Source organism: Chelonoidis abingdonii, chromosome 1 (assembly GCF_003597395.2).
Source record: "Chelonoidis abingdonii isolate Lonesome George chromosome 1, CheloAbing_2.0, whole genome shotgun sequence".
Lineage (NCBI taxonomy): Eukaryota > Metazoa > Chordata > Testudines > Testudinidae > Chelonoidis > Chelonoidis abingdonii.
The window spans coordinates 112,423,231-112,451,092 of NC_133769.1; the positions used below are offsets into that span (position 1 = coordinate 112,423,231).

At 44.0% G+C, this 27,862-nt stretch overlaps 1 long non-coding RNA gene across 1 annotated transcript in view; it reads right to left on the reverse strand.

The window, feature by feature from the left end:
• Positions 1 to 226: 226 nt before the first annotated feature.
• LOC142047282 (uncharacterized) overlaps positions 227 to 27,862 on the reverse strand; it is a 34,974-nt gene continuing 7,338 nt past the window's right edge. Inside the window, exons 3-4 of the long non-coding RNA XR_012656465.1 lie at positions 5,467 to 5,555; positions 227 to 2,181 (exon numbers count right to left, since the gene is read on the reverse strand). This is a non-coding gene — a long non-coding RNA (uncharacterized LOC142047282). The remainder of the gene's footprint in view (positions 2,182 to 5,466; positions 5,556 to 27,862) is intronic.

Here is a 27,862-nt window from a genome sequence, read left to right on the forward strand (position 1 = left end):
AGGAGACAGGTTATTGCAGGCATATTACCTCTTGTATCTCTACAGGACTGAAACGTGATTGAAGCCCAAAGTGACCAAGATAGAAGGCAGCAGGCAGTGGAGATTTATTTTTTTTAATTATTTTTATTTTAAATTCAGACACTTTGAATGAGAGCTATAAACAACAACCCTCCCAGCAGCCCTTCTCCTACACTAGGAGAAATCCCATAGAAGCAGTAACAGAACCAAAACAAAGTGAGTGTATCACAAACAGCTCATTGATGCCTACATCTATATCAATAGCTTTGTCTGGTTCCCTTCAATTCTTCCTTCTTAGACAGCTATTGCTGTGGTCAGCAGGGTGGTCACAGCTTCCTTGTGTCCTCTTGCTGGTTTCCATTATTTATCTCTGCTTGTTTAATATGCCTTTTTTCTCCTCTTCTGGAGGGAATGGCGGGGGTGGGGGGTTGGAAGGAAAGTGGCAAGGAACAAAGTTGTTCTTGAATTGGGAAAGAAAGTTCATAAGTTTCTTCAAAATATTTTGGTTTTCAGCTGCCAATATGGAGAAGTGGCAGCATGGCACTCCACCCCCACCCCTTTCCACAACCTTCCACTGAGTGCTGGGGACAAGAACAGAGAATCTTGTGGTGCTGACTTGTGATTCAGGAGATCTGGGATGAATTCCTAGCTCAGATGTAGAGTCCACATGTGGCCTCAGGCAAGTCACTCAATTTCTCTGTGCCAGTTTCCCACATGAGAAATATGGTGAATAAGACTTTTCTCTCACCCTTTGTCTGCCCTGTCTATTTAGATTGGAAGCTCTTTGTGACACTCCTGTCTCTCACTATGTTTTTGTACAGTTCTGTTTATGAAAACAGGTGCCTGACAGCACTAGCTAAAATGAATAAACTCTCCCTTCCCATTCGTCTCTCTGCCCTTCCGTACCCAAGTGTTCCTTATTTCCCCAGTTTGTTCCATTTTCAGCTCCCATCCCCTTCACAGGACCGAATGCTCCTTATTTACACCCTCTGGGCCTTTATCTGGAAGCAGGAGACTGTTGGGCATGGGCTCTGTGTTCTTCTGACATGTTCAGTCCCTCACTCAGCTGCTGTGACTGTTAGCTCATTTTTGATTGTCAACAGTTGCTTAATTATATTGGGCACATGGACTCCAGCTCTGATGCTGTCACTCTCTTTGTATCTCTAGAGGTCAGGTTACCACATGGCCTCAAGTTCAGTCACTTGATGGTTCTGTTGTGCTCTTCCTCACTCCCACTTGCCTGCTATGAAGTACTGCAGAAGTTTTCACAGCCACTCAGCGATTTCTTTTAGCTACGCACAGAGCTGAGCAGAAATTAGAATTCCAGCCCACAGAAAATTCTGATATTACAATATTTGCTGAAATAGTTGTTTGGAAAGGTTGAAAAGTTTCGACATTTTTCAGTGTGAGGAAGAAAAAATGACATTCCCGAATTACACCGTTTCATTTCAGTGTGTTGAACTGAATGGAAACAACTTGTTTCCAGTCACTTCAACATTAGGCTACCCCTGCCTATGATTTGATGGTGCCTCACGGAGTACCAGTTCAGCTGTGGTGCCTTTTGCCCTCATTCTTCCCTGAAGGACTATGTCTCCCAGGATTCATCCACATCACGTGACTCCCATGATATCATGCTGCTCAGTCAAAGGGGAAATTGCAGTGAATCATGGGAGATGCCATCTGGTGAAAGAACTTGGTTTGGAGAGGAGGGTGGGGACATGTGGCATTCAAATTTTTCAGAAACTTCATGATTCAGGCAGAAAATGCCTGACCAACTCTACCTGAGTGGCAGCATAGCATACAGCTATGGAAGAACTTTACTACCCTGTCACCAGCCCAGCTGACAGTATATAGCAATGGTGTCTCCTGAAGGGCAAAGTATATTGCAACAATTTATAATGTGTTTTTGTTCCAAAAGGCATTTATAGCAAACACTAACCAACAGGGTAAAACATTTATGAAGCACAGCATAAGAGAGAGAGCCAAATTAAGCAAATATCACTGGAGATGTGCCTGTTGATACCAGGCCTGATTCTCCTACAGGTTAACCAGATCAGCCACAACATTACCAGTTCATTCACCTACACATCCACCAACGTAATATATGCCATCATGAGCCAGCAATGCCCCTCTGCTATGTACATTGGCCAAACTGGACAATCCCTAAGTAAAAGGATAAATGGACACAATTAGGAATGGCAATATACAAAAAGCTGTAGGAGAGCACTTCAACCTCCCTGGCCACACAATAGCAGATTTTAAGGTGGCCATCCTGCAGCAAAAAAACTTCAGGACCAGACTTCAAAGAGAAACTGCTGAGCTTCAGTTCATTTGTAAATTTGTCACCATCAGCTCAGTATTAAACTAAGACTGTGAATGGCTTGCCAACTACAAAAGCAGTTTCTCCTCCCTTGGTGTTCACACCTCAACTGCTAGAAGAGGGCCTCATCCTCCCTGATTGAACTAACCTCGTTATCTCTAGCTTGCTTGCTAGCATATATATACCTGCCCCTGGAAATTTCCACTACATGCGTCTGACGAAGTGTGTATTCACCCACGAAAGCTTATGCTTTGTTAGTCTATAAGGTGCCACAGGACTCTTTTTCACTTTTTACAGCTCCAGACTAACATGGCTACCCCCCTCATACTTAAAGAGGATGGTGATCAATTGTTCTCCATGTCCACTGAAGGTAGAACAAGAATTAATGGGCTTAATCTGCAACAAGGGAGATTTAAGTTACATATTAGGGAAAATATAAGGGTAGTTAAGCTCTGGAACAGGGTTCCAAGGGAGATTGTGGAATCCCCATCATTGGAAGTTGACTAGGAAGGGGATTAGTTAGGTGAATGTGTTGTCTGTGTTATAAAACCACAATAAATGCATCTGAGTCAACTGCGGTTGAGTGATTGCTGTTACATCGTATGACTGTGGAGTGATCAGGCAGATACATTGCTATCTTTCGTGTCATGACTGACTATTGCTGTATCTTTGCCAGTTGCCTTTTGTTATAAAAATTGGCCTGAAGATTTTAAAGCTGACTGGAATGGACTGTTCTCTGATACTTACATAGCCTCCATTTCTATAATATTTGAGCACTTTACAGTCATGACTGTATTTATCCTCACACCAACTCTTTGTGGGTAGGGGGGAGGGGAGTACTTTGAGATGGATGTGAGGGTGCTTACAGATGAATATGGATCTGTTTTGAGAAGGTTGCTCATCACTGTATAGCACTGGAAGGTAAGAAAAGCAGGTGTTCAGTCACACCTGCACACTACTAAGCACTTGGAATAGATGTGGCCGTGTTACCTGGGGTTCTTTCAACCCAAAGCTCTTGGTAATATTTGCTCTGTGCAAGGTGGTGTCAGGAAATAAATCAGGGGAGACATGGCCTTCCGACCGATAGATGACTGGCACAAACAGGACAGCACAAGAGTGCTTTCACTTAAAGCTAAACTTTACTTAGTCTCAGCACTTACGCACTTCCACAACAGGTTAGTAAAACACCCCCAACCCTCGATAATTGTCGAAGCTGAGTGTGGCTCTCGAGTGGCACAGTGGCAGCCCGTCTGCCAGTGGGGACACAAGATACATCCAGAGGGAGTCCAGTCCTGAAGATTCCCCCTACCTCAAACTTTTCCCTCTTATTTATACATTAGTAATAGAATGACATGTCCCGTAAAGAAAACTTGTTAAGCAAGCAGTTCCAATGAGCAAGCAAGAGGCTTCCTTGATTATTGATTAACCAGGTGTGGGTTTTTCCCAGAGTTCGCAGCCTTGAGACTCTGTTAGACACATTCCTGAGGGCACATCCTGATCTTCTAAAATGCATGTATCAACAACTTCAACGCAATTCTTATCAGGAAGGACGCGGGGTCAAGCTGCCCTTTCTGTGGCATCCAAAACCCCCTCCCCTCCTGCCTTGGTCATGCTGAGGCTGGGACATGGCCAATTTACAGCCTGCTTACTTGGCTACTTTTAGCAATGAGCAATAGTGGTTTCAGGCACTTTACTGGTTTGCCAAAATCTCCCCATACAGTGGTGTACCCAGATCTGAGTTTGAGCGTGGGAGAATTGTGGAATTCCATCCCAGAGATGTAAGGGCATGAGGCCTGACATCTGAGGGTCTGGATTCAGAGACAGACAGAGGATAGACGTGCATGCTGCCCTCTAACTCTGAAATACATACATATTCCTATTTTAGAGATGAGAACTGAGGCACAGAGCAGCAAAGTGCCTAGCCCAGGGTCACACAGGAACCCTGTGGTGGAGCAGACACGTGAATCTGGAACTTCCAAATCCTAGGTTACTGTCCTAACCACTAAACCATCTTCTCTCTTTAAACAAAAATATTCCCGAGTGTGTTTCGGATAGCTGCCATTCAAGTGTATCACTTGGCACTTGAAAATGATACTCAGTGTTTTGTGCTATGCATGCAACATCTTGTATGGCTGGAACTGCCAGAAATCACAGGGAATTCAGAAGGAACCATGATCTCTGATGTATTTCTCTGGCATTACATCAGGTTCTCCTCACTGCCATTGTAGAGCATAAATAAGTCCTTTGGATATCTCAACCAAGTGGCTTTGGTATTCAGTAGCCTGACTGGGCCACCCAGCACAACTGCTGCTGCAGCACCTTCTGACGAACTGGCAGCCTCACAGAAAAAGTGCAGTCACTGGCAATACCTACCCTGCAGTTCCAGATAACCTCTCTAAGAACTGCTTTTCATGTCAGGAACTGGGCTATCTCACCAGAAACTGTCTGGAGCTACAGTCAGGAACCAAGAGCAGACATTGAAGGAGCTGAGAGGATCAGCAAGATCAGAATAGAAATGGAGGCCACATTTCAACTATGTGCTCATCACCACAATCAGGAAACTTCTAGGAGCCAACATTTGGAGCATACAGTTGGCCAACAACGCAGCTCAAATTTGTATGGCATGAATAGTGTAACCCAGTATAGATGTGTGTGCACCATCAGTGGGGAAAATGATCAACTGTTTGGTGGACTCATGGGCATCCATCTTCTAGATCTAGGAATAGTTTATTCTTAATGATATACCACAGTTCTTGTTCAGGCTGTGAGCCAAAGATGTAAATAGACTGATGGTTAAAAAAAAAAAAAAAAAGATACCAACCTCCTTATTGTCTCCTTAGTTTAATGGCACTTCCTTCCCAACACAGGATGATATTGGACATGAGCGATAGCCTGGAAATCAGGAATACCTGCAACTACAGAGCTTGGTGAGAGTTTTTTACACCAGTAGACATGAGACTGGAATTGATCTAGAATTCCCTTGATGTGTTTAGATGGAAGGGTGATCTCCCTCAGCTGTACTGGCCTCACTGAGCACTTCCTTGAGCTCACAAATGGCAACTCATTGGCCACACCCATAATCACCTACAAAAGGAGGTGGGCAACAAGCAGGTCACAGAGCTACTCACGACTGTCCCAAAATGCTCATCCATGGTATCATTTATCAGGGTCCAAGCATACAGGCAGTCTCAGTAGTGACTGTACAGAAGCATTGTTCCTGGGGTTTCAGGAATGGAATGATGTGAACAAAACAGGAAGTTAGGAGAGAAGGCTAACTAGTGAGAGAATTGGTTAGGTTTATATGTCGGTAAACTAATATAAGTAAGTTAAATTAAACTTCATTTGATTAGCAGAGAATCCTGTGGCACCTTATAGACTAACAGACATTTTGGAGCAAGAGCTTTCGTGGGTGAATACCCACTTTGTCAGTGCATCTGATGAAGTAGGTATTCACCCACGAAAGCTCATGCTCCAAAACGTCTGTTAGTCTATAAGGTGGCACAGGATTCTCTGCTGCTTTTACAGATCCAGACTAACACGGCTACCCCTCTGATACTTCATTTGATTAATCATCAGATTAATCCTACAATACTGTAATATACAGAAGAAGCACTATATGCATAAAGCTATAGAAAAGCATACTACCTGTATTAGCCTGCACCACTTCAGTTATAAGAAAAGCTTGCCATCTTGTGGAAAATATAGAACTTCAAACCTGTCCATCACTTACATTTAAGCTTGCAAGAATTCGATTTTTACTGGTAAACCCCATTTTCACCAGACACACACAAACCAAAGAAAAAATATTTCCATGGACTATAATTGAAATTTACAGATAGCCAAAGTAAGAAAAATGCTACTTTCAAAGTTTATTTAGGAATATTTACTTAATATATTTTGATATGTGATGTTGACAATTTCAGTTTTAAGGTTATAAAGCTTTAACTTTTTTAATCTTTGTGTCTACTGTCATTAAATATTTATTTCCCTCCCTCAATTTTCCACAGCCATGAAAATTTAAATAAATAAAAACTGAAAAAAATGCTTTAAAATAAATATTGGTATTTAGGTGGATGAGATAATATTTTTTATTGGACCAACTTCTGTTGGTGAGAGAGAGAAGCTTTCAAGACACATAAAGCTCTTCTTCAGATGTGGGAAACTGTGATATTGAGAGTACCTTTCCCGGACCTGAAGAAGAGCTCCGTCTGGCTTGAAAGCCTGTCTCTCTCACCAATAGAAGTTAGTCCAATAAAAGACATTACCTCACCCACCTTGTCTCTAATATCCTGGGACCAGAATGGCTACAACTGCATACATTGATATTATTTATCAAGAATATAAAAAAGTAAAAATCAAATTCTGCCAATCCTACATACATTAGTTGATGAGTTTACTCCAGGTGAACATTTAATTATGTTACACAAAAACTTGTTGCCAGTCATTGCTGTGGGCATCGAGCAGTATTAAATCTTCCCAAGATTTCCCCCCCCTTTTGCTTTAACTCTCACAAAGTGTAGGAAATTAAGGGTAGGATATAGGATGTTGCCAGGATGCCTCTAACAGCAGGAAGGATGTTCAAATTTCCATCCTGTACAAATTTCAGGTGGAATGTTCAGAACCCTACATTCTAAAGGGGAAGAAGCCACAATGAATACTGAAGGAGCAAATCTTTCAATCAAGGAGATATCCCAGAAGATACTAAGAGAAGAATCTGAGATGGACTTCCTATACTTCTTACATTAGATTAGAGTGGACTAACTGGAACTCAACCAGAAGCTTTAGAATTGAAAACTCAAGGACTTCTCTGTGAAGAAGGGTAGATCCTCAGCTGGTGGACTCTTAACATTTTGGGAGCTGGCTGAAAAATTTGTCTAGGTGGAAAAGAAGAAAGAGAATGGAAAAATAAAATGAGAAACTCTGGAATATTTTTAAGAGAACTTTTAGCACCATGACCTCACAGTCAGATCTCTGCAACACTTGGAAGAGAACCTTGTTGACAAGATTTTATGTCCAGAAGAATCTGGTGACATTAACAGCACAACATGGAAATAAGGCAATAGAGGGAAATTGTCTGGGTCAGAGATTTTTTTTTTTACAGCTAATGCTCAGATTATTCTTATAGAGTTTGAAAACATAACATATCCTTTTGAACACTTCAAACAGAGATTTGGAAGCACATGTTGCAGGGATGCTGCAGTTTGGGAATTCTAATGCCAGAAACCTTATGAGGCCTGGACTATGAGATTTAGTAGGACTTTTGTTTGTTTGTTTGTTTAATTTAGAGGGAAAAATACAAGGAAGTCATCCTTGTATAATAGGCATTCTTGACCCCTTGGGGCTGTGGGAAGACACACAAAATGGAGCATCCTTCAGACTGCTTTCACTTTTACCAGGGACCAGCCTGGTCCCCAGCTGGTTCTAAGATCCAGGTTTGTAAAGGTGGCTCAAAGGCACCTCTCATCCTTCCACCTTCTGGATCTGAGCACTATTTAGCTGGGCCAGTGACTATGGTCCTTGATTACTAAAATATAAGGCTAGCAAATGGTTTACACAGCAGGGTTCCCAACCCACAGCAAGCAAGTTACCCTCTTAAAAGGTTCATAGGAAGAAGCATCAGATGTGTGTTATTGGTAGCATGGTTATTAAAATGACATGCAACACAATACAAAATTCCACTGGCTTGGAGAAAAAAGGAAAACCAAGGTTAGAGTGAAAAGTATAACCACAGTGTCATAAACAGATAGTAAGAGTTAATAGAACAGAAGTACTTTATATCTCTTTTGACTGTATAGGGTTAACAAGTTCAGTAAGCCTGGCTGTCACCTGACCGGAGGACCAATCAGGGGACAGGATACTTTCAAATCTTGAGGAGGGAAGTTTCTGTGTGTGCTGGGCTGTATAAGATTTGGTTGTTATTCTCTCTGGGTTCTGAGAGTGACCAAGACGGCAACCAGGTTTCTTCCATCTCTCTGATACAGGCTCTTATAAGTTTAAAATAGTAAGTACAGTAGATAGGCGAGTTAGGCTATGTTTGTTTTCTTATTTGCAATGTGCATTAACTGGAAGGAGTTCAATTGTTGTAATTGGCTAAAGAGTTCAACTTTGTATTTTGCTGAAGAGGATTTAATTTGTACTTGTAATACTTAGGCTGGGAGGGATTCCAGTGTTCTATGCTGAAATCCCGTGTACCTTAATCCATCTTAAATTTACAAAGATAATTTTTACTGTTTTTCTCTCTTTAATTAAAAGCTTTTCTTGTTTAAGAACCTGATTGTATTTTTTATTCTGGTGAGACCCCAGGGGACTGGGTCTAGATCCACCAGGGAATTGGTGGGGAGAAAGGAGGGAAGGGGGAGAGAGAGGTTTATTTTCTCTCTGTGTTAGGATTACTTTCTCTCTCAGGGAGAGTCTGGGAAGGGGAGAGAGGAAGGTGAATTTTCCTCTCTGTTTTGTGATTCAAGGAGTTTGAATCACAGTAATCTTCCAAGGTAACCCAGGGAGGGGAAGTCTGGGAGAGGCAACGGTGGGGGAAAGGGTTTACTTTCCTTGTAATAAGATCTAGAGGATCTGTGTCTTGGGGTTCCCCTGGCAAGGTTTTTGGGGGACCAGAGTGTACCAGGCACTGGAATTCCTGGTTGGTGGCAGCTCTACAAGTACTAAGCTGGTAATTGAGCTTAGAGGAATTCATGCTGGTACCCCATCTTTTGGACGCTAAGGTTCAGAGTGGGGAATTGTACCATGATACACAGAAATCACATTTGGGGCACACATGCTTTAAATTGAAAATATGGCTAAGTGGTAGAAGGCAGTGGAAGGAAAAAGGATATTAGAAAGAAAGTGTGTAGGAAGTTTTAACAACCACCCAAAGAAGGAAAGCAGAAAATCTATCTCTTCAGCTGCTTGGAACCCTTGAAGAAAACTTTCTGTTTCTGAGGACAATACCTGAACCTCCTGCACCCTCGAATGAGAATATCAAGCCCTACTAATAATTGAGGTAGGAGATGGGCAAGGAATGGAAAAAGGTTTTAATAACTTGGATGAATAAAAAATGATGGATTTTACAGATGTTGCAGAAGAAGAATTGGCCAAATCTGGCAAAAGTTTGGATATGGGAAGAGAAATAGAGAGGAGTCAAAAACACCACCGTTTGTGATAATGCACCTTTTTTTTTGGCATACAAAAATCTATTAAATAAATATATGCTGATCACATGAGGCTTCTGCTGAGCTCCATTTGTGAGGGCTCTGCTATTGCAGTTTTCTCCATCAGTAGGACCAACACCACTGAAGTCAATGGGAATAGTATAGGTTTAAATGAGGCCAATACTGATTTTACAATGTTGCATAATAAGATCACTACTGATGCTTTAAAATTGTCAAAGTTGTTTTTGATGGAAAATTGGGGTTTTGATCAAAGCAGTTGTTTTGATAAAAAAAAATCTGCTTCCTGAAGGCATTTCATTTTTTTATTAAAAAATAAGAACAATCTGAATGCACAAAACAAAAAAAGTGGCCAAAAATCAAAATAATTCAGCCACAAATCCAAATATTTCAATTATGAAATGCTACTGTGGTGCCTCATGGGAGTTACTGTTTGGGTGGTCATTCTCCTGTGAGCTCTTCTGCTGGACTTCATCTCTTTAGAGGCATCATGACCAACTTACTGTCATGATGCACTGCCTCCCGGCCGGAAGAGGGAGACCATAGTGCATCATGGGAAATGTAGTCTGACCAGGAAGCCCATAGAGAAGAATGGTTGTACGAGGGACCCAACCTACAACTTCCATGAGGCACCTTGGCAGCATTTCTGAATCCTAATATTTTTTGTTTTTTTGACTGAAATATTTAGGTTTTTGAGTTTTGGAATCAAACTTAAAATGTTGATCAAAAATATAGACTCATTTTTGGTGTGAAATCCCTCTCCTATTTTTTCCGATCGGTTCTAAAGATGACATTGATCAGGGCTAGATTTTCAGAATTGCGTCAGGCTCCTTGAGAGTTGGGTTTCCTCTTAGCTGCTTTTGAAAATTCCACTCCTGAATCTGGCATAACTAAAGGAGGCTCAGGATGGGATGCTTAGCCAATTTTAAACTGTCACTGTTCTATTATAAAGCACTGTAGAACCCAGTATCTTCAATAAATAAAAATAACATCCCAGAATATGACTAACTAAAATTTCCTCCCTGGTGGTTTTAAACTTTCCAAAAATACACCCCAAGTCTCAGCCAGTCAATGGTCATTTTCTTTTCCTTCCCTGCTTTAGTCCCCAGTTAGAACAGTGCATTGCAACACTCAGGCCCTGATCCTCAATGATATTAAGGTGCCTAACTCCCACTGAAATCAATGGGAATTAGGTGCCTAAATATCTTTGAGAATGTGGGTCTCAGTGGCCATGTGCAGCACAGCAGGGACAGAGGGCTCTGTGGAGTAAGAGGTGCTATATTTACTATTTCTCCCATTGATGTGATCCACTAAATAACCACTCCGTAGGCTAGGTCTTCTGCCCCTGTAAATGATTTACACCAGCTAAAGAGCTGACCCATATTTATTCCACATTGTTCAAATCTGGTAACAGCTATTCTGCTGTCCCCTTTCCTGGCATCCACCGCGCAGGTAGAGATGGATCCAAACCACAAAATTTGGATCTAGATCTGAACTTCCGTGAAGTTTGGGGTGGCAACTAGATATGCAGTTTTACTTTGGGTTTTTGTCCACTCACAAGGCTGGTACCTGTAGAAATAAAGTTTTTTAAAAACTGAAAATACGTCCTAAGTTTCAAACAAGCCCATATTAAGCATTTTTCGTTAAACAATCTTATTCATGTAGTCTGGAATTTCAGAGCAGGTTAGGCACCCGACTCCTATTTGCTTTCAGTTGGATTTGGGTGCCCAACTCCTTAGGTTCCTTTGAAAATGCCAGACGTAAGATTTAAAATTAAAACCCCTTGTTCTAGGAAAGGTCATCTCAGCTTCCTGTTCTGTCCCTCAGCACATCCCTTCTATGGTGTCCAGTGACAAGCATCACTAGCTGACTAGTCTGGTTAAAGAAACACACTGCCTGGTTCCCTTGCTGCTGCCATTGCATACACCACGTTCCTTCCGACCTCCCTTTCCCCCTGTGTAGAGAAGCATGGTGAAGTGCGGGCAGAGCGAATATGTTAACTTCATCCAAGATGTGTGCTGTGGGGAGATTTCAATTAGGTATCCAGGCATTCAGTAAAGTAGCACTAATAAGGGCTCTAGGCCAGCAGGAGCCCAAGAGAATTGCTAGCAGGTAAAAGGAAGAAGTAAGTGTGTGGCTGGGGGTCCCCGGAGGCCTCAGATCAGAATTCAGAGACCCTGGCTGGTAAAATATAGGAGTTTTGTTTTTCTCAGAAAGAGAAAGTAGGTGACCTTGTTTCAATTCGCAAAAGTTTTCACAATCCATGGTAAATGTTCTCCCAGCCACCGTACTGATAATGAGATCTCTTTTCTGCGTTAGACGAAGGGGTGATCCACACTGTGCTCTTTCTGTGCCTGGCTTTTCAGAGGCAACAATTAAATGTGAACTCTCCACTTCCTTTCCAAGATGGCACATTGTACATTGTATACAGTGTGTAATATCCAGATTCAGTTTTACCCTTGTCACAAACAGATAGTAGGAGTTAATAGAACAGAAGTACTTTATATCTCTTTTGACTGTAAAGGGTTAACAAGTTCAGTAAGCCTGGCTGTCACCTGACCAGAGGACCAATCGTACCACCAGAATTCCAGTGCCTGGTACACTCTGGTCCCCAAAAACCTTGCCAGGGGACCCCAAGACCCAGATCTTCTGGATCTTAACACAAGGAAAGTAAACCCTTTCCCCACCATTGCCTCTCCCAGGCTCCCCTCCCTGGGTTACCCTGGAAGATACTGTGATTCAAACTCCTTGAATCACAAAACAGATAGAAAAATTCACCTCTCCCCTCTTCCTCTCCCCCTCCCAGACTCCCTGAGAGAGAAAGTAATCTAACACAGAGAAAAAATTAACCTCTCTCTCCCCCTTCCCTCCTTTCTCCCCACCAATTCCCTGGTGGAGTCTATAGCTGAAAACCCTGTACCTAATCCATCTTAAATTTACAAAGATAATTTTTACTGTTTTTCTCTCTTTAATTAAAAGCTTTTCTTGTTTAAGAACCTGATTGTTTTTTTTTTATTCTGGTGAGACCCCAGGGACTGGGGTCTGGATTCACCAGGGAATTGGTGGGGAGAAAGGAGGGAAGGGGGAGAGAGAGGTTAATTTCTCTCTGTGTTAGGATTACTTTCTCTCTCAGGGAGAGTCTGGGAGGGGGAGAGAGAAGGAGGGAGGAAGGTGAATTTTCCTCTCTGTTTTGTGATTCAAGGAGTTTGAATCACAGTATCTTCCAGGGTAACCCAGGGAGGGGAAGCCTGGGAGAGGCAATGGTGGGGAAAGGGTTTACTTTCCTTGTGTTAAGATCCAGAGGATCTGGGTCTTGGGGTGGTGGGTGGCAGCGCTACAAGTACTAAGCTGGTAATTGAGCTTAGAGGAATTCATGCTGGTACCCCATCTTTTGGACGCTAAGGTTCAGGGTGGGGAATTATACCATGACAACCCTACATTGCAGACAAGAAAAAATACTTTCATACTGCTGATGGCTGAAATTAATTCACTTCTGTGAAGACAGCCAGCAAAAGACCTGTGCACTCTTGAGGGCAAAGTGTGGCCTTGTGCTGAGCCTCTGCACTAGGGTGCAATTCATCTGATGTATGCGTACTCCATGGGGATACCTGTAGTGTGGCCATGTGTCCAAGAAAAAAAACCTCTGTAACTCAGTGCTGTTGTTTGCCTTTGTTCCCCCATCCCTTATCTTTTATGTACTGCTGCTTACTATATTTACTTCTCATTCCCCCTACTGAGTAGTGCAAGCAGGAGAAAGTAGGGTATTTTTACCCTGCTGCCAAAGTCCTCACTTCCTGTTTATACTTTCTATTCCTGGCTTCAAGTCCTACCTTTATGCATTGCTGCTTTGGTCTACATCCTCTGCTTTCTTCCCTGAGAATTTTCTATTTTAATGTTGTCTCTGTCCCCTCCATTTTCCAGATCTCCTTTGTCTTTCCACAATACTCTCTTCCCACCAGAGCCTGAAAACACACCTGAATGTCCTCATCTCACTGAGCTTGTGGACTATGAACTGGCATTTATGCTGCTGCTGCTGCCGCTGTGTTTCAGCTACAGCTCTCCTCTCAAATGTAGTTTAATTCTGTTCCTCCTTTGCTGATCACCTGAGAATCAGCCAGTGCACAACAGTTATGGAGGTGCAACTGAAGGAACTTTGGGAGTCATTGGTCTGTCAAGAACATGCTGGAAAATACTGAAAATTGAGGACATAGACAGGAAGCCCCCAGTGACCAGACAAATTGACAGAAGTACTGACCGAGAATTTCCCCTTAAAACCAGAGCAATCCTATTAAACCAATACTTATCCTAGCCTTCTTTCGTTCATTACTCCCCCTTGGCTGCATCACTGACAAGTAATGAAGTCAGTCAATTTATGAACATAAATGTGATCAGATGTGCATTCAGAACTCTGTACTCAGATAAATATACATCTGTAGCTAACAGGTACAGCAAAAAATCCCATTGCTAACAAATGAAAACAGTAGAGATGGGCTTTAATCGCAATATCCACATCCAGATCAGGATCTGGACCTTCCTAAACTTTGTTACCAAACCTACAAAAATAAACGATATTTAAACTGTTATAAACTTCACCGGTCTGAGTAAGGACTATAGGATTTGGCCCCAGCAAGTCTGGTGACTCAAGAAATCTTGGCCAATTGCTCACCTTTTGGCTAAATGGTCTCCCTAGAGGAAGAACCTAACTTCAGATTCTTCAAAATGGGATTCTGATGGAGACTCTGGGACTTGGAAAATTCTACCACTTCAGTACAACCCAAATTAATTGATTAGATAAGTGTTCACTGCTAATTTGTAAATCTCCTACTGACATGTTTATATCATTAAAACATGTAAGATTAACACTTAAATCATGCAGAAAAAATAGATACTATTGATTTGGGAATTACCATATATACTCGTTCATAAGCCAAATTTTTTTAGTAAAAAAGGGAAGCACCAGATATGGGGGTCAGCTTATGAACGGGTATAGAGAGGGAGAGGTGGGACAGAGTCCCTCCCCACAACAAAGGGGGCAAGGAGAGGCAGCACAGCCAGTAGAGCCAGAAGGGATGATGCAGGGCCAGAGTCTCTCTGCTTCTGGCCACACTGCTCTCCCTCAAGCCATTGAAGCAGCTGCAGCTCTGAGGCTGGCAGGCTGCAGCCATGCCGCTTGGCCCCACCCCCCAGAGCAGGCTGTGGTCGTGCCTCCTGGGCCCTGGAGCAAGGTGCGGCCATGCTGTCCAGCCCACTGGAACATGCTGCAGCCATGCTGCCTGGTCTGGCCTGCCAGAGCAGGCTGCAACCATGCTGCCCAGCCTGCCGGAGCAGCTCCAGGTAGGCCAGAGACATCCTCCCCTGGCCCTCCCCAGATAAGGTGGGAAGGGATGGGATGGGGAGAGTGTGGGGGTCCCAGACTAGGGGTGGGGTCATATGGGGGGTAGTCACAGGGGTTACTCCCTTGACTCCCAGCTTCATCCCCCCCCAAAATTTCCTCACCAGTTGCTGTCTCAGCCCATCAGGGCAAGCAGCTGGCATGCCGGGACACTTTGTTTTCTTAGGTTTACCTCTGTGCCTGCGGATGCTCAAGGTATACAAACCATCTCGGCCCACCAGCGCTTATCCTGATGGCTTGGGAGCCAAAGTTTGCCGACCCCTGAATTATAGGGTCGTCTTATGAATGGGTTATAAACAATTTCCATTTTTACTTATCCATCTTGGGGGTGTTGGATTATAAACGAACCAGCTTATGATAGAGCAGGCAATGGCAGCCTTTCAGAGGTGGTATGCCTAGTCTTCATTTATTCACTCTAATTTAAGGTTTTGCGTGCCAGTAATACATTTTAACCATTTTAGAAGGTCTCTTTCTATATCTATAATATGTAGCTAAACTATTGTTGTATGTAAAGTAAATAAAGTTTTTAAAATGTTTAAGAAACTTCATTTAAAATTAAATTAAAATGCAGAGTCCCCCGGATCCTGGCCAGGATCCAGGCAGTGTGAGTGCCGCTGAAAATCAGCTTGTGTGCTGCCTTCGGCACATGTGCCATAGGTTGCCTACCCCTGTGATAGAGTATATATGGTAATTGTCTTGGGTCTCGCTTTAGTCAATAATACATTGTTAATCATTCAGCAAAATAATGTTCAGATCAATGATAAAATTGTCATTATCATCTCAAGCCTTGATCCTCACATGTGACATTACACTCTTGAGTAGAACGACTAAGTCTGTTGGACTATTCATGAGCTTGAAGTTCCATCTATGTTTCAGTCATTGCTGGATCAGGGGAGTAGACCTTGTGTGTATTAGTAAAGTTGTAACAGTTTAAATCTGTTTGAAATCAATCTAATTAAACTCATGCAACCCTCCTAAAACGGACACTCTTAAATCTGTTTAACCCACTCTCAAATCAGTTTGGTTTGCATCAGTAAATCACTAAATTAAGATAAAGAGTATTAAGCAAGGGTTAAACCAACTTAAGAGTGTCTTCATTAAAGGTTTTGCACCATTTTAACTAGATGAATTTGAAACTGATTTAATTAAAACAGTGCAGCTTTCCTCAACGAGGAAGGCTTTAGTCTCTCTTCATAATTTGTGATCTAGTAGCATTATGTCAACACATTGAAAAAACAGAACAACTGAAAATAGACAACCTTTTGGTTTGTAATTTTCTCAATATTTATATCAGTTAAATAAGGGCAGGATCCTGTAAATCTTATTGGTGTGAATAGCTCTGAGTTAATTTAGGACTGTTCACATGAATGAATAGAGCATGCTTATATAAGTAATGGATTGCAGGACAGGCTCCTTAAATTGTGTAACTTGTCTTAAAATGTTTAAGAATTAGTTTTAGGATAGATGAAGAAGCATATTCTCATTTAGCATATTTGTTAATAACAATTCACAATTTTTTACAGTCAAATATTTGTCTGGGTTTCCAGCTGGAAATGATGGTACGATTACATCGTTAGTATTTTAAAAGAAAAAATATCTTGTTTGTTAATTTTGTATTCCCAACAAAGAGAGACTGGATTTTAAAATCTAACCACAGTGCTGATCTAAATGTTTGAGAGATCATAAAATTTGTTTTCTTTTCAGGTATAATGCTTTCTACAACTCACTATAGACTATATATGCATTTAGCATATTTGCTGAACTTAAACTAATAAATGAAACATACTTGTTGCAAAGTACTGCCTCAAGACAGACTGGAATGGAGTAAAAGGACTCAAAGAACCAATCTCAGATAGATGAGACTAAGGCTAGAAGAAGATATAGGAAAGTCTTATAACCCAGTGTAAGATAACTTCATCTCACTGACCAATTCACATACAATATTCGTAAAATTATTACATTTCCGTAGTCTCGGGTTATTACATAGCAGCTCCGTGTCTGTCACTGTAAGAACAACTACATATATTTTAATCCATCATTTCTCAAACTGTGGGTCAGGGGCCCATTTGAATGGGGTCACCCAAGCAGGATTAGATTTGCTGGGACCCAGGGCTGATGCTGAAGCCCAAGCTCCACCCCCACCTGAGGTAGTGAGGCTCAGACTGTGGTCCCCTCTCCCCTGTACCCGGGGTGGCAGGGCTCGGATTCCGCTCCCCACCCCTTTCACCTCAGGGTCATGTAGCAACTTTGTGGTCAGAAGGCGTTCTCAGTACAATGAGTTGAGACCCCCTGTTCCAATCAATAGATTACTCCTGTACATTGTATAAAACTGTTATCTCATTGGGGTCTGACTCTGAAAAGTGCTCTGTTGAAGTATCAAGTTGTTTTGCTTATACTACTCAAGAAGCCCCACCCTACACTTACATGAACTCTGATCTTGGGGGACCATCTGCATGTGAAAAGATAGTTCAGCCTCCATGTTGATTAAATACAGAGGATTTCCCAGATGACTGTCAATCAGAGGGATATTTATGGTTCTGAGTTTGTTTTATAACTTGCAAAAAATAATCAGACCTTTAAAAGTCCCCGTGTTCTTCCTATCCCTCTTGCTCTCATGAAAACACATTCTGATTTTTTCTGCTGACGTAGCACAAATCAATTTACATGCAGCAACTACCTTTTGTTTCTTTTGGGCTTATTTAATGTTTTAGCTAAACCAGTCTGTTTACGTTCCTGGTCAAGTCTAATTCCCGCATATTTTAAACTGACTTTTCATGCACTGACCTCTCACAAGGGCTTGTCTTTATCACAACAATTCGCTCAGATTAGTACACTCTAGTTACTCCAGTCAAGCTTCCTAGCTCAAGTGAGAGTGACTGCTCTGCAGAGGCAGATTAAGATTTATAGGGGTCCTGGGCACAAAAAACATTTGGGCACCAGAACCAGGGAGGGGGCCATGCTCTCCCACTTTTTAACATGGACATAGTAGCCTTGGGCAGGTGCGGAGCATGGGAGTAGTTTGGGGGGAGTAGAGGTGCATTGCCCCCTGAAACTCCAAGCCCTGGGCCACAGGAGGAGCAGTGCTGCATGTGGTTGCTGCCTTGGACACAAGGGGCAGCAGGGGCAGTCTATCACCGAAAGCAGGAGGAACTTTGTGGGAGCAGCCTGGCAGCAGGAGCCAGATGCAGGCACTGAGTGAGCCTGGTTGGAGTGTGGTGGCCACTGAGACTGGGCCAGTAGCTGTGGGAGCTGTGCTGGAGGAGCTCTTCCTGCCTGACTTCTTACTGCCTGTGACCTTCCTGGGGTTCTCCACTGCCTCCCAGCCAGAGCAGGGCCTCCTCTCCCCGCAAAGTGTGTCTGGAGACGGGGAGAGGGCAGGAGGCTGGTCTGGATCCCATCAGCATTGGGTGGGGACTTGGGCTGGGGGCTGTTCTTGGGCATCCCAGCCCCTGCCCAGGGCAGATGGAGGGTCTGAGGCTCCCCAGAGTGGCCTGGGCTCCCTGGGTGGCTCTTACCACTCTCTGGTTCCAGCTTCTGGCCTGGCCAGGGGGCTAGGCCCCCGGGAGAAGAGGAGGAGCAGAGGGCAAGACCACAGCTCCAATGCCAGTGCAACCCCACTTTTACCCAGTTTCCAGTGCTCCTGCAGGGGCTCCCAAATTGGCCAGGCCCCATGGTCCTGTGTGTTTATCTGCCACAGCTGCCCTGCAAAACAACACTGCAGCTGCACAGTGTGATTTTATTAGCCGTTGTTGGGTTGTTACTGAGCATGTCTATGCTGCTAAAAAATTGTTCTTAACTTGGGTTAGCTGACGTGCATTAGCTAACTCTGGTTAAAGTAGAAGTAAAGACATAGCAAACTGACTTTTATCTTGTGTTAGCAGCTCAACTGCAACCCCTGGCTCTCGTGTAGTCTTTAACTTGAGGTGCTCACCTGAGTTAAAAGCCACGGTGCCATGTCTTTACTGCTATTTTAATCCAAATTGGCTAATACTGGTCAGCTACATTGAGTTAAAACACGTCTCTTTTTGTGATTTAAACATATCCTCAAGCTGCTGCACCCCCAACTCTAGTGTCAGCAGTGCTCCAGCTTCAACTTGCCCATCCTCGATGGGTGAGCTAGTTTGAGCTGAAAGAACGCCTTAACTTGAGCTAATAATTTTTGAGTATGGACAGGAGTGAGGTTAGGGACAAAACTCGAATTATAACTCAAGCTAACAATGCAGTGAAGACAAGCCATCAGTCAAACATCATGGAAGCTTTCCCACCAGCCCCTTCTTCAGAACAGGCACTTTGTATGGTGTTCACCACAACTTGGCCTTAATCTTGGTTGGAACCTCTAGGGGCTACAATAATGCAAATCATATATTACTTGTTTAAGTCCTGGAGGGAACAGAACTTCAAGGTCTGAGCCTAAGTCAGACCTGCTAAGGTAAGCATAGTTAGTACTAGAAAACTGCAGCCAAGAACATGGCCTCAGAGTGGGAGAATCACATGATGTCATCCTGAGACAGACGATGACCAGGCAGAACCTCTTTGTGTCTCAATTCCTCCTTGTCTAGAATAGGGATAATGAAACTGCAGTGTATAGGAACTGGATAATAACCCACTAAATAGTTTGTGAGCCTTCTAGTGGGCCTCACTGTCTTCCTTACAGAAGCCACCAGAACCTAACAGAGCAGGACTGTATGTATGTGGCTGGGCTGTGTATGATTGTATATACAGGAGTTACTAAAAATGGCTGTTTGGACTCAGCTGTGTCTATGTGGTTTCCTTGTATTCTAAATGTTGTGTAAACAGCAAAGACAACACATACTCATCTTTGTAAAGCATTTTCAGATCTACAATATATGTAAGCCCTATGGCCTGGAACCCTAGAGAATAGGTAGCTCAGTATTGATACCTATTGGTGAAATGGATGGCAAGGGGTTAGACTAGATGACCCTTGCGGTCCCTACTAACCCTATGGTCCTATGATTCTAAGAGCAGCCCAGAGATGCTTGGGAACTCCGGTCAGTCAGGGGCTCCATTCTTGGCGAACAAAGGGAAATGGCTGAATGGGACCAGCCTCATTTGCATTTCAGTTATGTGTCAGTTTGGGGCATTTTGGTTAAAATATAGTTAAGTCTTGCATTTCGGGGCAATGTAATGCTATTATCTCTGTTGTGGGAAATGAAAGGCAAGAGATCTGTACCTAATGTGCATGGGCTGAGGGGTCACTCTGATCAGATTACAGCGTGGTACAGATGGGTAAGGGAGATGAAGGAAAAGATTGGCTGGCTGTAATGATTCTGTTAAAGGTTTCTATGTGCACCATGGATCACTTTCTGAAGATTTAGTATAGAGGTAGCTTCAAGCCATCAGATGGTTTTGAGGTGGTAGGCTGAGCTGAGGTTGTTTCAAAGTAGGTGATGGTGCTCAAGTAGCTGGGGCTTGAGCTGTAGCTTATCTGAGGGACTCTGGTTTGGGCTCCTTGCTATCCAGCAATCAAAGCTGAAATCACTCCTGCTTTTAGTGGGGTAGAGACAGGCCTGCTCAAATTCTTGGACTCCACCAGCCCTGCACAGTGAAGGGTGAGTGGGGGAGTTGAGAAAGAGGGAAGTGACTAGAATGTGTTAGCCTCTCACGGATGCAAGAGGAAGACTGAGGTTGGGACTCCTGGAAAGATACCCGGGTTGGGGAGAGGGGTTTTTGTTAAATAGATACTATTAATTTATTTATTGCTGGCTTGCCCTAGTTTGGTCTGTTGTCCCTCCCCCAACCTGGGAACTCAGTGCTTGTGAATGGGGAGTATAGACACTCAAGGGTGCCCAGAGTGGTGTATATATTTCTCAGGTCCCTGGATAGGGACTCGGGCAGATGTTGTTTAAGTTTTCAGAAAGACCCCCTAGAAAATTGAACCTGGCCCTTTTGGCTGCCAAATATATCTGGATTACATAAGGATGCAAATGTTCTGCAAGTCCCTAGAATTGCTATAACTATACCAGCCTTGCAAATTGCTATAACTATACCACCATACAGAGCAGAATCAGCTCCATGTAATTATTTCACTTACTTATTAAAAGTGCTATATATGAGCTAGGTGGTATTATTATTAATTATTCCTACCTGAAAATATTTTCTTCTAAGCTTCCTTCCATTGTATTACTTTCAGGGGTGCCTGTGTAGTTGCAATAAAACAGTTCAGTTATCAAATGGACTATTCTTTCCCAGAGTGCTTAGTCAAGACAGAAAACATTACACTTTAGGAAGCCATTTACTAAGCCTATGGCTAAGGCCAGGCTGAGAGTTGGCAACCACTTTTGGGTGTTTATTTCTCTATGTACTGTCTCTTGGAAAATCAGTGATGATAGAAGGCATGAGTAGAATCAACATACTTTGTGCTATTAATCAGCATGTTGACATGTTAGCCCCTCTGATCCCAATGTTATGTAAATGATGAACCTAGCCAAAATTCCTCCGATGTTTAATGTTAGGGTACGATTTTATCCCATCTTCTGTGAATACCCGTTTCTACCACAGAGGGGTCACAAGACAATAGTCTATTTTCTGCTCACTGAATTTTTCCTCTATTATTCTTTTATCTAGCTTCATAAAAAGTAATTTTTAAAATCAGTTTACTGGACATCTAAAATGTGCAATCTGGGAGTGGTAATTGGCCTGAAAGGCAGACGGGGCTTAAAAAGAAAACTTGGAAATTTTTTTTTAAAAAAAGGGTGGGATTTGAAACTGAATTCTTCATTTTACCACATCAATTGTGAAACCAAAAGGCTTGAGGCAGCTGCTGCTTCCAATTAAAATACAAAATGAAGAAATACTTGAAGGGTCACCACACTGGTGCAATATGAAGAGTGATCTAACTGCCAGATGAAGACCCATTTTAGTTTCTTTGCTGCGCTTTGTGCATGTTTGTTCTAAATTTGTTGTGATGCTTGATTCAGGAAAGCTTGCTCGTAAGAGGCTTTATAAAGATCATCTTTGTTTTGGCACTTACATTTTGTAATAAAGGCGATAAGTTGATTTTTTTTTTACCAAGTGTTTTACTGGGTCCCACAACCATGTCTTCTTGAGGTTAGGATATGAGAAAGTGACACATGTTGTCATGATTTCAAAGCCCACAAAAAAGTGTGAATAAGAAAACATCGGTCATGGGGAAGCAGGAGTCTGGAACTTGAGGCCATGTGAGAACAGTCCAGAAAACCTATAGATAGTAGTCGTGCTTGAGCCACCCATCTGACCAAGTGCGATGTTGATGGGCTCTGGTGAATGCTGCCTCCAAGTCCAAAACCTATCTTCGATGGAAGGAAGGATAGTCCAGTGTGGAACGTTACAGGGTTAGGAGGAATGAAGTAAGAAACAGAAGGATCTTCAGTGGGGGAAGATGAGCTGCTTTGACCCAACAAAGTGACATTCCCTCTTGTTGTTACATATATTGTGCAGTTCAGAATATGTCACTATCCAGGACAGAGATGTCTTACTACCAACTTGGTACTTATACAGCCCCCATCGTCACTGAAGTATCCAACTGCCTCACTAGCACTAATGACTTTATCCTCCTAACACGTCTGTAAGGCAGGGCAGTTTTGCTATCCTCATTTTACAGCTGAGTGCAGAGGGGCAGATTAATCCTTGTGCTGATACAGGTGGTGATGCAGGGATAGGGGGACATGCCTCTTCCACACACGGTTCCAAGGCCTGGTGCAGCCTCAAGAAGCTTTAAATTTCATCCCTGTTTCATTGCCCCCTGCCCCCCCTGGGACTTGCAGGTGTGTGAATTGACTGAGGTGCAAGTTTGTCATGGCCATGGCCGTTTTGAAAACAGATTCACATCTTCTCTCCTCTTGCCCATCCCTACTCTACCTCTTTCCCACACTGGAATGCCTTCAGCACATTGCACAGAGGTCTTTAGTCTGCACTATGTCCCCATTCTGCCAGCCTAGCTGAACAGGCCTGGGCAGCTCAAGCAATATTTTTTACTTTTGTAACTGATGTGGCAAGCCCAGAGGTTGCCAGAGCTATGAACTGTCAAGCCCAAGGGGGTTAAGGCTCAGCCCTGGCACAAATTAAAGACTTGGCCTGGGGTAGCAAGGTACTGGATCCAAAGTGTTAATCAAATAGGCTCGTTTCCCCCTGGAGCTACTCAATTACCCCAAGGAGGCATGGAAGACAGGAAGACAGGTACCAAACTTTTATTCTCGGTCAGCTGAACGGGTGCTTCTTTCTTGGCTAGTGCCAAAGGAAGAAGACACACCTTACTGGCTCAGAACAGCCTTTATATACTAGGTTACAAACATTTCTACGTGCAGAACCTCTATTAGTTCATACATTTCTTGAATTCCTTTTACAGATAAGTATTGGATCTGTTTAGCATCTTTCTCCTAGGTATTTTGCCTACGTGCATCTAAGAAGAGTTACATACGTGCAAAGATTAACTGGGATGATACTGGGATGATAAGCAGAGGACTGCCATAAGCAAGGAGTTAACAAATTCCTTTTGCTCTAACAATCCCCCCTTAAAAGCGTTTCGAGAGCTTCAAACCCCCCAGTCCTCAGTTTTTATTGGCTGATACAGCGCCATCATTCGTTGATATACAATTTGATTAGCCATACGTTTAAATAGTGCCACTAAACAGGGAGCAAAGCAAGCTAGGGTTAATAGGGTTGCAATGAAAAATATAACAAAGAGGAAACCCCTTCGTAGCCAACCTATTTGTGGTAACCAGGAGGTAAACCAGTCTGTGTTCCACCCGCCCCATGTTTGGACCGGGACATGGGCTAACTTTCTCATTTCCTTTGTTAGCTGTTTTACCACCTTTCCATTATCATCTATTTGTAAGCAGCAATTGGACTCATTTAATTTTGCACAAACTCCTCCTTCCTCTGCCAGCAAATAATCGAGGACCATGTGGTGCTGATAAATTGCATTCCTCATTTGAGTTGATTGATCAGCCAAAAGGTCAAGGGCCGTGGCTGTCTGGTTAGTGACTATTTCCAAAACAGCCTGTAGCCTAATTATTCGATTTAGGTTATAAATGGGCTCCCTGGCCCCAGATAACAGCTCACTAGGGTTCCATGTGGCCGGTCCATAGTGTTCTATGATTCTTTCAGGAGGCCACTCCTGAGCTCCCCACTTTTGGGAGCTCCCGGCGGCCAAGGAGGAGTCCACAAACCGCTTTTCCCTAATTAGATCATCATATACTTTGATTCCCAATTTACTTCCCAGTATTTGGGGTAGTAGAAAGAACAGGGGCCTAATATACCCAACGTAACATACACCTGTCCAATTTGGAGGCAACCTTCTGTAAGCATATTGGCCACAAATCCAATAGTGACCTTTTAGGGCCCAAATCCCATTAGCAAAGGGACCATCCCAGGTCTCAGAATCCTCCACTGTCTCGTCAAAATACAAAGAATTACCGACTCGGAAAGGTGCCCCCATAACGGTTGGTTCACCATCGGAGTCACAGTATTGGCATTTCCATGCTCCGGCCCCTGCCTTCCAAATACAATTACAGCCTAATCTGGGCTTGTCGATGTTAGACCAAAAATACTTGAAGAAGGTCCGGGTTCCATTATGGTGCTGCCATGCCCATTGATGCCACCGTACCACATGATCCTTACTAGTGGTATTGTCCCGCTGGCAGCTTAGAAAGATAGCATCAAAGAACCCGTCTAATCCTACTGCCTTGCAACCTTCGCCCGTATGATGCTGGTAGGAACATCTCACCCAGCTATTATTAGTAAGTTTCACGTGGGTGTGGTTCCATCGCCCTTGGTATTTGGAACAATCATATGTGTTACAGTTGGAATCATAGCAATCATACCCTAGGGATAGAGTCCAATCACATTTGCTTTCCCCTAAATGTACTCCCTCCCGTCTTGTCCGGTTAAGGCAAAAGGTGCCTATTCCGGAAGAATAGAGTCGCCAGGGACTACTATCCTCGGTCCATATTCCCGTTCCATCGTGTACTATACTTAAGTTACTAACCCACCATTTGGGTTGCACTGGTTGGGCTACCCAGGGCCACTCGGTTAAATCTCCTGGACCTCCACATACCCAACACTTACTAAGATTAAAGGAACTTGCCACTGTTTCCCCTAATTGTAAAAACCTATTTTCCCAACCATAGCAGTAGTAGGGGTACATAAGCAGAAATATTATGGATAGCTTCATTATTTCCTTCTTTTAAACAGTCCTTTTAGTCCGTCCAGTTCTTGATACTCCCAGGTGGAGTCTTCGCCTGTGCCACCCTGGGCTTCCGGTGCCGGGGCGGACAGAGGGCTGGTGTCCTCTTCTGTTGACTTGATCACCTGGTTAGGGTCTAAAAACCGTTTTACCCGTGTATGGTGCGTCCACTTGTCGCTCCCAAGGATTTTAACTGCAGTCTGGCTGATGAGCGAGACAGTGTGCGGGCCGTCCCACCGTGGGGTGAGGGGGTCACGCTTCCACTTCTTGACAAGGACTTGGTCACCGATCTGGAACGGGTGTACAGGCTGATCCAAGGGAAGGGCCTGGAAAGGCGCCGCGTATCGATGCAGCTGTAACAAGACAGATTGCAACCCAGATACCTGCTTCCACAAGGAGTCCTTTCCCATTTCCCAGTTCACATCCTCCCGGTACCCCGGGACGAGTATTCGGGGAGGGAACCCAAAGACCAGTTCAAAGGGTGAAAGTTTGAGACCCTTACGTGGGGCCCTTCGAATGCGGGTAAGGGCGAGTGGTAAAGCATCAAGCCACTTCAAGTTAGATTCTGCACATATTTTAGTAAGAGTATCTTTGAGAGTCCTATTCATTCTCTCTACCTGACCCGAGCTTTGTGGCCTCCAGGGTGTATGCAATTTCCACTGTATACCCAGGGCCTGGGAAACCTGTTGAACCACCTTTGAGGTAAAGTGGCTTCCCTGATCAGACTCAATTACCTCGGGGAGATGGAAACGAGGAAGTATCTCATGTAACAAAGCCTTAGGGACAGCGCGGGCCTGACAGTGCCGGGTGGGGTAGCATTCTACCCATCCGGTGAGCTGATCAACAAACACAAGTAGGTATTTATAGCCCCTGCAAGGGGGCACCTCGGCGAAATCAACTTGCCGTCTTTGAAACAGAAAGGCAGCCCAGGGCCGTCCTCCCATTGGGGCAGGAGGGCCGCACCCCTTTTGGTTTGTTTGTTGACAGACCGGGCAATTATTAACAATTCGTTGGGCTTCCATGTGCATGCCCAGTCCCTTAAGAGATCGGGCGGCCAAATCAACCATTGCTCCCGACCCCATATGTCCGTCTTTATGTAACAGCCGGAGAATTTCCTGAAGCACTGGTCGAGGAACAAAGATCTCCCCCCCAGGTAATTTCCACCACCCAGAGGAAACCTGCCTGGCTCCTGCAGCCTGCGCGTGGCAGACTTCCTCATTTGTATACTGGGGAGGAGGGGTCCTTGCCTCTGTATCTTGAACCACCAGAAGCCAAGAGGCCCCGTCTTGGGCGGCCTCCTTTGCAGCCTGGTCAGCCAGCTGATTATATCTACGCTGCTCAGCCTCAGGGGCCTTTCCATGGGCGCGCACATGTATCACGGCAACTCGGAGGGGAAGCATCAGGGCCTCAAGAAGCGCTTTAATGAGGCTCCCGTGTGCAATCTTTTGGCCCGAAGCTGTAATGAATCCCCTTTCTCTCCACAGGGTCCCGTGAGCATGTACCACCATATAAGCATAACGACTGTCAGTATACAGATTAAGAGTTTTCCCGGTTCCCAATCGGAGAGCCTCTATAAGAGCTACCAGCTCTGCTGCTTGAGCAGACAGATTAGGGCTAAGTTTAAACTTGTGTACTCCTCTATCCTTAATCACTACTGCCGCTCCAGTAAACCGCTTGCCATTGACCACATAGCTAGACCCGTCAACATACCCTTCGAGATCGGGGTTGGGCCAGGGCAAATCCGAAAGGTCAGGGCGGGGTTTAGTTTCTTGTTGCAATACCTCCACACAGTCGTGGATGGGGCTGGTCTTGCGGGGAGCCTGGGGATCAGGCAGCAGGGTGGCTGGGTTAAGAGAACTAACCGTCTTAAAGGTTAAATTAGGGGCCAGCAAAAGCCCCACCTCGTACCTAGTATGTCGACTGGGATTTAGATGCTTTTCCCCCGCACCTGTTCCCAGTATTTGAGGCACCCCGTGGGGGACCACAACCTCAGTGTCTCCGCCTAGGGTCAGTTTCTCAGCCTCCTGAACGAGGAGGGCGGTAGCCGCTACGGCCCGTAAACAGGCAGGCCACCCCTTGGCAACTGGGTCCAATACTTTTGAGTAATATCCAATGGGTTGCCAGGTTGGTCCTGCCTTCTGGCATAGGACTCCAGCTGCCACCCCTCCTCTCTCATGAACGTATAAGGTGAATGGTTTCCGGGGATCTGGAAGGGCTAGAGCGGGAGGCTGAACCAAGGCCTTTTTAAGCTCTCGAAATGCTTTTTCCATTTCCCTGGTCCATGCCCAGTAAAGCAGACCCTCCTTAGTGAGGGATTCATACAATGGCTTAGCCTTTCCTCCGTAGTCAGGGATCCAGAGTCGACAAAAGCCAGTCAGTCCCAGGAAGGCCCTTAATTCACGGGGATTCCGGGGTTGAGGGCTGTCAAGTATAACCTGAATTCTTTCCTTGCCCAAATTACGATGTCCTTGGTACAGATGATACCCGAGAAAAGTAACCTGCTGCTTAACCAATTGGGCTTTTTCCTTTGAAACCTTATACCCCTGTGCCCCAAGGTAGTTAAGGAGCTCTATAGTCTGTTCCTTACAGGCTGCTTCTGTTTCAGTGCTTAAAAGCAGATCATCACAATACTGGACTATGTTGCATGAGGGATGACTAGCCAGGAATGGAGCGAGGTCTCTTTTTAGCTGGCTGCCAAAAATCTCGGGTGCACAGGTAAGTCCCTGTGGGACGACAGTCCAGAGATACTGGGCTTTGTAGTGAGTATCTGGGTCTTCCCACTCAAA